At 46.8% G+C, this 12,505-nt stretch overlaps 1 protein-coding gene across 6 annotated transcripts in view; it reads left to right on the plus strand.

Moving 5' to 3' along the window:
* The window catches only part of MECP2 (methyl-CpG binding protein 2), a 72,710-nt gene that overhangs the window by 32,743 nt on the left and 27,462 nt on the right, over positions 1-12,505 (plus strand). The window contains exons 2-4 of one of the 6 annotated variants that reach the window (XM_023198527.2): positions 6,624-6,747; positions 7,303-7,402; positions 7,891-8,204. The exons of 2 other annotated variants lie outside the window; for them this stretch is intronic. The gene's annotated coding sequence lies outside the window, so the exon portion shown is untranslated. Of the gene's footprint in view, positions 1-6,623; positions 6,748-7,296; positions 7,403-7,890; positions 8,205-12,505 lie in introns of those variants that run through there. 3 more of the 6 variants (XM_023198530.2, XM_023198529.2, XM_023198528.2) reach the window with 3 other exon arrangements.

Genomic DNA, 12,505 nt, shown 5'->3' on the forward strand with positions numbered 1-12,505 from the left:
GGTTTGGAGAAGTTCTGTAGAGGCGAGGCAGGGGTCAGCTCTTGCCCCCATGGACCCTTAGAGGCTGGGATAAGGTAGGCATCACCTGGGCTGCTGCCAGCCACTTCAAGAGCCTTTGGGTGGGTGGGGGAGGCGGGGAAGGGAAGGTTCTAGCTATTGATTTAGAAAGGACCCTTTGATTTCTTGCCTGAGGGAAGAAGTGGCACCTTGCCACTCCAAGTTTGCTCTGCTCACCAGCCCCAACAGCATCAGCCTCACCTGGGAGCTTATTGAAGGTGCCCTGCCCCAAAGCTTGTGGGTCGAGATCTGGCAGTCAGCAGCCCCCAGGTGTTGTACACATGAGAGCACTGCTTGCCCCTCCTGTGGTCTGGTCTGGTCTGGTCTGAGAGCTTCTTTGGGGCCCTGACAGGTATACAGGCTCTCATCTGCTCTATAGCTCTCTTGTAGTACATTCCTCTCTGTTCCGTTAAGTCAACATGTTCCTGCCTACTTTTAGCGTCTAGAAATTTGCTGAGCATGTCTTATCCGTTCAGAGGTCCTCTCCTGTTATTGCCTCTATTAGAAATTTCTTCCTTTTCATATGTCTGTACTTCTGTTTCTTTGAGGTTTGAAGGGTCAAGTGGCAAATAAAGGTATGCAGTTGGCCATCCTCTGGTGAAGGCTTTTAAGCCAGGAATAACAAGATCCATTATGTCTAAAACTAGCAAAAACCCTACCTGTCACATGGTGAACTGAATTAGAGGTGATGGGGACAGAAGCCAGACTGGAGTGATGGAAGGTGAGGGAGTAGAGGTTGGGTATAGACAACTCTTTTTAAGAAGTTTTGTTGTGATGGTGACCAGAAAAATAGGAGTGGGCTAAAGGGGGATGAGGGTGTTTTTCAGGTGGGTGAATATGAGAGCATGTTTGCATCCTTCTGGGAATGGCCCAGGAGAGAGGGGAGCATGAGGAGGAGGAAATGGGGACCTGCAGGAGCAGACTCCTTGTGTAGAGGGGGGAAGCGGCATCTAGAGCTGTTGCAGAAGGTGGGCTTTGAGTTAATGCTTCCTCTAGAAGTTGCACAGACTTTGTTGAAGCTCAGAAGCTGAGAGAGAATTAGAGCTCAAGTTTACGGAGTAGTCAGAATAAAGTACCCCTAACTGTATTCTCACACAGTGCAGGAAGCCTGGGGTCTGAAATCAAGATGTTGCGGGGCTCCACTCCCCCCAGAGCCTCTAGCATGGGATCCTTCCTTGCGTCTTCCAACTTTTGGTGGCTGCCTGGCAGTCCTAGACTTTCCTTGGCTTGCAGTTGCATTGCCCCATTCTCTGCTTGTGTCTTCACATGGCCTTCTTTGTGTCCCCGTATTCTTCTCTGGATGCTCGTCACTGTATTAGGCCCACCCTAAATCCAGGATGATCTCATATCAAGATCCTTCATTTAATTACAGCAGCAAAGACCTTCCAAATAAGGTCAGAACCACAGGGTCTGAGGGTTAAGACGTACACCTAACTATTCGGGGCTACCATTGAACCCCTGTAGAAGCCTGTCCATTTCTAGGATAGCAGAGCCCAAGGAAGGGCCAGAAGTCCCCGCGAAACAGTTGTTTGCATTCACCAGACTCTATAAGCAGATGGGCAGTGGCAGTCAGTCCTAATCCATATACCATTGGCAACAATAGTTTAGCCTAAAGGAGTTCACTGTAGACATACGAGATGCTTATCTTCTGCTGAGCAGTCCTCATGGTAACACCCGTATCATTCCTGGCCTTGAGTGACAGCGCGGTACTCTTGTCTGGTGCCCATACTTCAGCAGATGTAAACAAGACGGTGCTCGTTAGTCACCAGAAAGTTTCTGTAGTTAAAAATCAAGTGATCCCTTGAGTCCATTCTAATATTTGTCTGTACCATGTTCTGTGACGAGACATGGAAACAAAACATTAAGAAGTGAAAGTATCTTTGATTATGCTCTTGAAGACAACTTTTTTTTTTTTTTTTTTTTGAAACGGAGTTTCGCTCTTGTTGCCCAGACTGGAGTGCAGTGGTGTGATCTCGGCTCACCACACCTCCCAAGTAGCCGGGATTACAGGCATGCACCACCACGCCTGGCTAATTTTTTGTTTTTAGTAGAGACGGGGTTGCACCGTGCTGGTCAGACTGGTCTCGAACTCCTGACCTCAGGTGATCCACTCGCCTTGGCCTCCCAAAGTGCTGGGATTACAGGCGTGAGCCACTGCGCCTTGCCAGAGACAACTTTTTAAAGATGCATATGCTCCAAGCTGGGTACGGTGGCTCACACCTGTAGTCCCAGCACTTTGGGAGGCTGAGGCGGGTGGAACACCTGAGGTCAGGGGTCAAGATCAGCCTGGCCAACATGGTGAAACACTGTCTACTAAAAGTATAAAAATTAGCCGGGTGTGGTGGCGGGTGCCTGTAATCCCAGCTACTCAGGAGGCTGAGGCAGGAGAATAGCTTGAACCCCAGAGGCGGAGGTTGCAGTGAGTTGAGATTATACCACTGCAGTCCAGCCTAGGCAACAGAGTAAGACTCGGTCTCAATAAATAAAAATAAAATAAAATAAAGATGCGTATGTTCTGAAGGCTAACTACATTTTATTCTTTCTCAAACAACTTTTACAGTGGATAGTGCTGTAACAGTTGTTTAGCTCTGGTCATTTTTTTTTTGTGATCTGCAAAAGGAGAGATCCTTTTCCTGTTCACTGCCTCTAATACCCAACTCTAATACTCCTTTGACCTCACAGGCACTTAGAATCCATCAGTGGCTCCATCTTTTCTCAGACTTCACCTCCTTTGTATCCTTATTCCTTTCCTTCATAGCTTCAGTGCCAGTCACAGACGTTGTTACTCCCTGGCACACTACCTCAGCACTTCAGCACTTTCTTTCTTTGTTACATTCAGTCGACAAAGCCCCAGCCTCGTGAAATTCAGTCATGTCTGCCCCATGCCTGCTCCATCTTGAAGCTGAATGTGACTCCTTCATTGATCCCCCTTTAAGTTTATGTCCACCCCAAGTAAACTTCTTGCCGCCAAGCCACCTGCATACTGCGGTTCCCCGGTCTCTCCTAGCCCCTCACACCCTCCTCATCAGCTGTCACACCTCCTTGCAACTGATATCTTAGTTCCCAGAGAGCACAGAAGCAAGCTCAAGAGAATGTCTACAGGCCAGCATCTGCTCCTTTGCTCTGCCTCCCTTGTGCTGTCATGGAGCGCCTGTCCCAGGCCCTCGCTGCTCTTCTAAGGCATCTCTCCAGTCCTCTACTGCGCTCTCCTGCATCAGAGATTCCTCCCTCGCCTGCCCTAGAAACTTGTTGCTACTTCTCCCACCTTGATAAAAGCTGCTCCTAACCGCCCTTCTGTCTAGCATCTCTGCTTTCCTTTACCAGCAAGACTCCAGTCCCTGTCTCCACACCCTCTTCAACCTTCTACAATGTTCCTTTGCTGCCATAGTTCTGCCAAGCTGCTCCATGAGGTCTCCAGTGATGACCTTCATGTTGTTAAATCTGGGAGCTGCTTGTCACTTCTTGTCCTGGAGCTGTCGTCATCAGTTAACCCCAATACCCATACGAGGCAATCCTTTCCCTCCCTTGAGTCTCTGCACTGATGTGCACCTTCTCAGTGCAAACCACGGCTTTTGTCTCTTTCTAGCTGAATACGTGACTGACTGTGCTTATCTTAGCTATCACCCCTGCCGGAGCAGAAGCTCCACAGGACAGGATTGTCTCCTTGATTCACAGATGTAGCCCAGGCTCCTAGAACAGTGCCTGGCATCTGTGGGTCCTCAGGAAGTCCTGGGTGAGTGTGTGAATGTCTGTCCTCCTCAGTCTTTTCTGTTTCGCATGTGATATTGGAAGGCCTCAGGCTCAGGCTTTTCTTCTCCACCCTCACTCCCGAAGTGATTCCGTCCAGCCTCATGGCTCCTAAATTTATGTCTCCAGGCTGACTGGGTCACGGGAACTCCTTATCCTCCCCAGATCTTCTCTTTCCCTGGTCTTCTCCTTTCCAGTAAACAGCAACTCCAACTCCTTGCTCCTCAGGCCAGAAACCTGGCGCTGGTTATCTCGTTTGTCCACAAATACTGTGACTCCACTTGCAAGATGGATGCAAAATCTGATGAGTTCCCCTGCCTCCACTGCTCCCACCCTGGTCCAGGTGTCTGGCTTCCCTGCCTCTGCCCTTGCCCCCTGGTTCTTGGTTTAGTTCTGCAATATTGTGCGCCACACCAGGGTGCTCTTCTGTTCAGAACCCTCCAGTGGGTCCCTCCTCACTCAGAATCACAGCCCAACAGGGTCACCTCTCTTGCCACTCTCCCACCACTCATGCACTGTGGCCTCACTGGCCTCCTGGCTCCTCCCTGGACCCTCCAAGTATACCCCTGCCTCAAGGCCTTGACCTCTCCTCTGCCCTCTGTCCCAGGTATCACGCATGTCTGCTCAAGTGTCACCTTCTCAGTGTGACCCTCCCTGAGCACACCCCTGTCTGTAAATCAGGCAGCCTGCCTCTGTCCTACCAGTTCCCCCTAACAAGCATAGGACCTGTCACCATCTGTCACAAGCTGTGTTACTGCTTGGTTTGTTTGTGCTCTCCCACTCCCTTCCCTCCCTTTCCCCATTCCTATAGAATCTGAGTCCCTTGAGGACAGAGGTTTTTTTTTTTTGCCTCTTCCTTGATATATTCTCAGTGCCTAGAATCATGCATATTTTAATTTATTGAGTGAATTAACAAATAAATTCTGTAGTGGGACATTGCCCTGAGGTTTTGTCTTATAAGAGGGACAGAAGAACATGCAGCCTGCTCTGCTGTTGGCTCCTTAGCTTCTCCATGGCTAACAGGAACAATATTGTTCATGGGTTAATCAAAGCCGTAGTCATGAGTTAGAAGGTATACATAAAGGCAAATATGTGGAGATTGAGTTACTTTGGTGGGGGGGGTGGGGTGCAGTTATCTGAAAACATGGAACAAATCAATGAGAGTCTAAATAGCACCCACATATTTGCCCCTCTTTTAAAACATACCTCCTTTATGAGCATATAATTTTAACAGCACAGTTCCCCAGTGCAGCTTTGCGAAACAAGAGAAATGAATTTTGAGGGCTATCGGGTGCCTTTGAAATCTGTGGCTTAGTATTTGTGTGGCAGCATTTGTGTTTTGCCAACAGATGCACTGCTTAAAGTACCCATGAGAATGGCCTCTGTGGTTTCCTGCTTGCTCGGATGGAACCTTAGGAACTGATTATTGGGAAGAGGTTGACACTACCCACCTCAGCTCCCAGGCTTCAGGGCCTTGGTTACTACTCCTTTGGGCTCTCGCTGACCCTTGCAGACGTCTTTTGCAACCTCTGTAGCCAGAAGTGACAACCGCTTTCTGGCATGTTGCTCTTTCCCTGATGGCTTATGAGCTTCTTGAGCACCAAAGCATGTGTGACTCCCTCACGCCTTCCCCTGTATAGTATAGCACCACTAACTGTAAGTATAAGGAGAAGGAGTGAGCAATTGATGGTGTCCCCCTGGATCTCCAAGGGAATGGGAGGGGGCAGGGTTTCTGGATTCAATCACGTGCAATCTAGTCGTTGGTGTCTAAATGTGCCTGTTACTTGGGGCCAATGTCCAGGTTCACTCAGGAGGCTTAGCCTGCTCGTTTCCCTGCTAGGTATCTATACTTTGGGAGAGCATTTTTTGTGCTCTAATTGAACTTTCTGGGTCTCAGCAATTTGAACAATGCTTTGTTTTGCTTCTGGTGAGGTTACAAAGGAAAGAAAAGGAATCTGGTGTTGTAGGAGGTGGTGTGTTGTGTAATTACTTGGGTTCTTTTTTTTTAAGTTTTTTATATTTTTGCAACGAGGCAAGTTTTCTTTGAATAAATAATGCTGGGAGCTTATCACATAGAAGGCATATGTGTTGTACTCAGTACATTCTGAATTATCTGGGTTTATTTTTGTCTCGAATTCACTTATAAACAATTCAAAGGCTGCTTTTTTAGCTAACAGAAATAGGAAGAGAATCTCAGAATCTATTTGGTCATTTTTTCAATGGGTTGAGTTATAGTGATTGTGATAACTCGGTGGAAAAGCAGTGTAGTGAGTAAACCTCTCTATGGCATATCATGAACATTTTGTTGCTTTTTTGGCTTCTGACCATCTTCGTACCTTTTTTTGTGTTAAAAGTCTCCCCATTGTGTATATCTTAGTAGAAGGCAGGTGGACCCTAGTTTCTACCTGAGAAAACCTGAAGATGGGATTGGGGGCCTGTGGTGTACTTCCTTCTCATGCTGTCTATGACCACTGCAGTGGCTTTGTAAGGATCCAGGACCCTGGGCCCCTCAGTGGGTGTCTTCCATTTCTTGAGATTGTCTCTTGGTTGTGAGATGGCGGTTGCTGCTCTAGTCATTGCATCCACTCCTCCAGGTAGGAAGAAAGAGGTCATAGGGGAAAGGCAAAATGGCACTTGACATCTTAACTTCTAGGCCCATTCGATATTTCCATTTCCATCTTCACACCCATCATCTTGTCCCAGAGAACACACAGCACCAGCAGCTCAGTAGGTATAACAGCAATTATTTATTTCTCACACATGGGTCTGGGTCAGCTGCAAGATGGGATTCAGATCTGTTCTCAAGCCTGTCGTTCCAGGACCCAGGAGGGAGAAGCAACTGCCAGGGGAAGTCTCTTCGTAGGCGGAGGTCAGGAGTCCAAGAGGAGTGAGCAGAGTCACAGAAGCCTCTTAAAGCCTCTTCTTCCCCCATCCCATCAACACGTGAGCAAGCCCAGAGTCAGTGGGTGGGAGGTGTGCTCCGCCCACAGTCAGTGGAACAAGAGCAAGCTTGAAAGAGAATGATGAACAGGAGTGCGCTCAGCCACTGTCTCCTTAGCCATGACGTAATCCCATGGTCTGCTGGGAAGCGGGAAATAACTCTCCTTAGTTGAGCACAGGGTCTCATTAGTAAGGCAGATGGAGAACATGGATGTTGGGGGACAGCTGGCAGTGCCTGCCACAGGGGAATGGATATATTCCCTCCCCTTGCTCTCTGGAAACTAGGGGATGGCGATGAAGCCTAGGCTTGGCCAAACCCATTCTGCCTTCATGGATTTTGACTCTTGAGGGACAGTAAAGGATTAGTCATGGTGGTGGCACCTAAGCCACAAAACCAACAGTCGTGGCTAATGTCCAGTGATGATGTGCAGCAGTGCCCAGGGTGGGTGTCCCAACCAGCAGGTCCCTACAGTGTAACCTTGGCTGTATTTGCAGTGGTGCAGCCTCTATTCCTGAAACTTTCTGAGCCTAGTTCTCTAGTTCTCTCTCCATTTCCAGATCTGCTGCCCAAGAACTCCTTTGTGATTGAATTTAACCAGAGTTGATTTCTGTTGCTTGAAACTCAGGACCTTGATGCAGTGTGCAGGGTCTGGGCAAGGTAAAAACACACTTTCATGATTTTGCCTCAAGTATAGTAGACGAGCTTAGGCTTTTTGAGCCAGGTAGCCTTGGGATTAATTCTCAGCTCTTGAACCTAGCAGGTGACCTCGGCAATCAAGTCACTTGCCCTCTTTGAGCCTCAGTGTTGCCCTCAGTGAAACATTGCTCACATGTGTTGCTGAGCATTCAGTGAGATTGTATATAAAGTGATCATTGTGAAGGTATTGGGAGATAATTTGGGAAAGTGTTCTGGTCTAAGCTTTTGATTGGCTCTCCATCATTTGGGTAATGGGATAGTGATTTAGGAGTACCATAGCAGTTCAAGGGGCCCTTCTGGAAAGGGTATGAGGAAGGTCAGGGACAAGTCTGAAGTGAATCATCCTGGGCTTAATGCCTCTGACTGGGCAGTGGGTATAATTGTCTCAGGCTAGTCAGTAGTCATTTATTGTGAGAATACATGGGCAGATTTTTTAATTTCCTTCTCAGTCTAGACTTGAATGCAAACAGTTCTTATTGCTAACTTACCACTAGTCACCACTAATGAACAAAGACTATGAACAGGAAATTCATAAAAGAAGAGATACAGATGGCCAATGAAGATAGGAAAAGAGTTCTGCCTGCTGGTAATCAAAGTGATGCAAACGAAAACAAAAATGATGCCTTTTCACCTACCAAATTTGTCAAGATTAAAAAGAAAGCAAAGAGCCAGCGTCAGCTGATGTTCATACCTGCACCTGCTCAGTAGCTTGCTAATGTTCTGCCTGCTCCACACGCCAGGCCAGCCTCCACGGCGCAGCCAGGTGAGGCCTTTCCTTGTATACAGGCACGTTTGGATTCACTGTTGCATAAGTGACACATGTGCATGCTTCACAATTCAGGAAGTGCAAACTTCAGAGTGATGCAAGGTCTGAGTGTCCCTGCTGCCCTGGTCTCCCAGCTGCCTACGCCTGTCTTCAGGGAACAGCTGCATCCAGGGTCTTGTCTGTGTCTTTTGAGGTGTTCTACGCACACACAGACACATCTAAACCTATTTTTATTTCCCTGCACCTGCTTGGGCTACTGTAAGCTGTTAAATTTTTTTTCTAAGAATTTGTCCATTTTGTCTGACTAGCATAAAGTTGTTCATATTATAGTTTTTTGTACCTTTGCAACATCTGTAATTATGTCTGCTTTTTCATTCCTAGTGTTTGTTGTTTACTTGTACCTTCTCCCATTTTTCCTTGTCTTGGTAAAAGTTCATCAGGTTCATTGGTCTTACAAGAAGCAGACACGTAGGCATTATTGCCCTGTATTACTCTGTGTCTCTTTTCTAGTTCATTAAATTCTGCTTTTGCTTTTATCTGTATTATTTTTTCTGTGGTCTTAGAGTACATTCTCTGTTTTTTGTTTGTTTGTTTTTTGTTTTGAAAGAGAGAGTCTTGCTCTGTCGCCCAGGCTAGAGTGTAGTAGCACGATCTCAGCTCACTGTAACCTCCACCTCCCAGGTTCAGTGATTCTCGTGCCTCAACCTCCTGAGTAGCTGGGATTTACAGGCATTTGCCCCACATCTGGCTAATTTTTTGTATTTTTAGTAGAGATGGGGTTTCACCATGTTGACCAGGCTGGTCTCAAACTCCTGACCTCAGGTGATCCACCACCCTCGGCCTCCCAAAGTGCTGGGATTACAGGCATGAGCCACCACGCCCGGCCCTAACTTCTTAAATTATAAATGTGGTTCATTGATTTTTCTACCATTTTATCAAATGTAAGCATTTAAGGCTAACCCTCTGGAACTACTTCAACTGTATCTAGCAAGTTCTGATAGTATTGTCACTTGAAGTTATTAGCCCAAGGATTTTTAAAATTTTCTTTGTTTCTTCCTTCCACTCACAAATTACTTTAAAATGTTTTTTTCAATTTCCAAGCACATGGCTTTGGGTTTTGTTTTTTTTTTTTTTTCCCCCATTTGCTCTAGAAGAAAAAAATTGACCACACGAGGTGGCTCACGCCTGTAATCCCAGCACTTTGGGAGGCCGAAGCAGGCGGATCACCTGAGGTCAGGAGTTCAAGACCAGCCTGGCCAACATGGTGAAACCTCGTCTCTACTAAAAATACAAAATTAGCCAGGCATGGTGGCACACACCTGTAGTTCCAGCTACTCGGGACACTGAGGCAGGAGAATCACTTGAACCGGGAGGCAGTAGTCACAGTGAGCGAAGATCGCACCGATGTACTCCAGCCTGGGCAGCAAGAGCGAGACTTCGTCTCAAAGAAAAAAGAAAAAATCAACTTCTAACTAAATGGCACTATGGTCAAAGAACTTGGTCTGTGTGACACCAGTTCTTGCAGTTGGACAGAATATGTCACCGTCAAGCATGGGTGCGGGATTCTACATGTATTCATTACCTCTGTCATATCCTTTTATTGTGAAAGTATTTTCTCTTCTTACTGTCATTTTGTTTACTTGATTTGTTAACTGATGGGATATGTGTTAAAATCTGCTGTAGTGATAGACACATCAGTTTCTCCACAGAGTTTGGTAATTTTCATTTTATTATTTATTTTTAGGCCACGTTTTCAATTTTAGATACAGTTTCACATTCCTGGTGTATTGACCCTTTGGTATTATGAAGTGACCATACTAATAATTTATTTTTTAATTATTATTTATTTATTTTATTTATTTTACCTTTTTTTCTTTCTTTTTTTGAGACAGGGTCTCCCTCTGTCACCCAGTCTGGAGTGCAGTGGTGCAATCGCAGCTCACTGCAACCTCTGCCTCCTGGGCTCAAGTGGTCCTCCCACCTCAGCCTCCTGAGTAGCTGAGAGTACAAGCTTACACCAGCACACCTGGCCAGGTTTTTGTATTTTTAGTAGAGACAGGGTTTTGCCGTGTTGCCCAGGCTGTCTCAAACTCCTGGGCTCAAGCAGTTCACCAGCCTTGGCCTCCAGAAGTGTTGGGATAACAGGTGTGAGCCACCACGCCTGCCCATCCCAGTTTTTTATTTTCTTCCTTTCTGTGTCTTTGGTATGTAGAGCTTTTGAAAATGTCAGATAGCTAGAATAATTTTTTTTTTTTTTTTTTTTTGAGACGGAGTTTTGCTCTTGTCTCCTAGGCTGCAGTGCAATGGCGTGATCTCAGCTCACTGCAACCTCCACCTCCTGGATTCAAAACAATTCTCCTGCCGCAGCCTCCTGAGTAGCTGGGACTACAGGCATGCGCCACCATGCCCGGCTAATTTTGTATTTTTAGTAGAGATGTGGTTTCACCATGTTGGCCAGGCTGGTCTCAAACTCCTCACCTCAGGTGATCCACCCACCTCAGCCTCCCAAAATTTTGGAATTACAGACGTGAGCCACCATGCCTGGCTAATAGCTAGATTTTTTTTTTTTTTTTGAGAGGGAGTCTCGCTCTGTGGCCCTGGCTGGAGTGCAGTGGCCGGATCTCAGCTCACTGCAAGCTCCGCCTCCCGGGTTTACGCCATTCTCCTGCCTCAGCCTCCCGAGTAGCTGGGACTACAGGCACCCGCCACCCCGGCCGGCTAGTTTGTTGTATTTTTTAGTAGAGATGGGGTTTCACCGTGTTAGCCAGGATGGTCTCGATCTCCTGACCTTGTGATCCGCCCGTCTCGGCCTCCCAAAGTGCTGGGATTACAGGCTTGAGCCACTGCGCCCAGCCTGATAGCTAGATTTTTTTTAAAAATCCATTCTGTCTGTTTTGTCCTTTAACATCTATTTGATTTCTGATGCATTTAGATTTGTTTATAGCATATTATTTTGTGAATTCTATTTTTCCATATTTTCTGTTCTCTTAAATTTTTCTTCTCTTTTCTTGCCTTCTCTTAGACTTTTTAAAAAACTGTGGTAAAATACACATCACCTAAAATTTACCATTTTAAAATATACAGTTCAGTGGCATTAAATACAAATTGGAGGCCAGGCATGGTGGTTCATGCCTATAATCCCAGCACTTTGGGAGGCTGAGGTGGGAGGATTGCTTGAACCTGGAGGTTGAGGTTGCAGTGAGGTGTGATCACGCCACTGCAGTACAGTCCAGGCAACAGAGTGAGACCCTATCTAAAAAAAAAAACAGATCGGCATCACACGGTGTGTGTGCTGCTGTGCCGTGCTTTATCATTTAACATTAAAACATAAACATCAGTACTGTTATGGATTGAATGTTTGTGTCCCCAATAATTCCAGTGTTGAAGCTCAAACTTCCAATGTGATGTTATTTGGAGATGGGGTCTTTGGGAGGTGGTTAGGTTTAGATGAAATCAGGAGGGAGGGTGGGTCTCCTTATGACAAGAGACAGCAGAGAGCTTGCTTTCTCCACTATGTGAGTACGCAGTGAGAAGGTAGCCATCTCCAGGCCAGGAAGAGAGCCCTCACCAGGGGCTGAATGTGTTGACACCTTGATCTTGGACTTCTAGCCTCCAGAACGGTGAGAAATTTCAGTTCAGTAGGCTCCCCCCCGTCTATACTATTTTGTTATAGCCTGAGCAGACTAATACACCCATGTTATGAAAAGCTATAAACATCCCTTTAAAGGTCACCTAACGTTCCATCGTATTACCTCATGCATCTTCTCTGCTGAGCTTTCCAAAAGAGTGGCTTGGGCTGGGCATGGTGGCTCATGCCTGTAATCCCAGCACTTTGGGAGGCCAAGGCGGGCAGATCCCCTGAGGTCGGGAGTTCGAGACCAGCCTGACCAACATAGAGAAACCCCATCTCTACAAAAATGCAAAATCAGCTGTGCATGGTGGCGCCTCCCTGTAATCCCAGCTCCTCAGGAGGCTGAGCCAGGAGAATCACTTGAACCTAGGAGACAGAGGTTGCAGTGAGCCAAGATCGTGTCATTGCACTCCAGTCTGGGCAACGAGTGAAACTCCATCTCAAGAAAAAGAGTGGCTGGCCGGGTGCAGTGGCTCATGCCTGTAATCCCCACATTTTGGAAGGCCTTGGCGGGTGGATCATGAGGTCAGGAGTTCAAGACCAGCCTGGCCAAGATGGTGAAACCCTGTCTCTACTAAAAATAGAAAAATTAGCTGGGTGCAGTGGCAGGTGCCTGTAATCCCAGCTACTCGGGAGACTGAGGCAGGAGAATCGCTTGAACCTGGGA

Source organism: Piliocolobus tephrosceles, chromosome 12 (assembly GCF_002776525.5).
Source record: "Piliocolobus tephrosceles isolate RC106 chromosome 12, ASM277652v3, whole genome shotgun sequence".
Classification (NCBI taxonomy): domain Eukaryota; kingdom Metazoa; phylum Chordata; class Mammalia; order Primates; family Cercopithecidae; genus Piliocolobus; species Piliocolobus tephrosceles.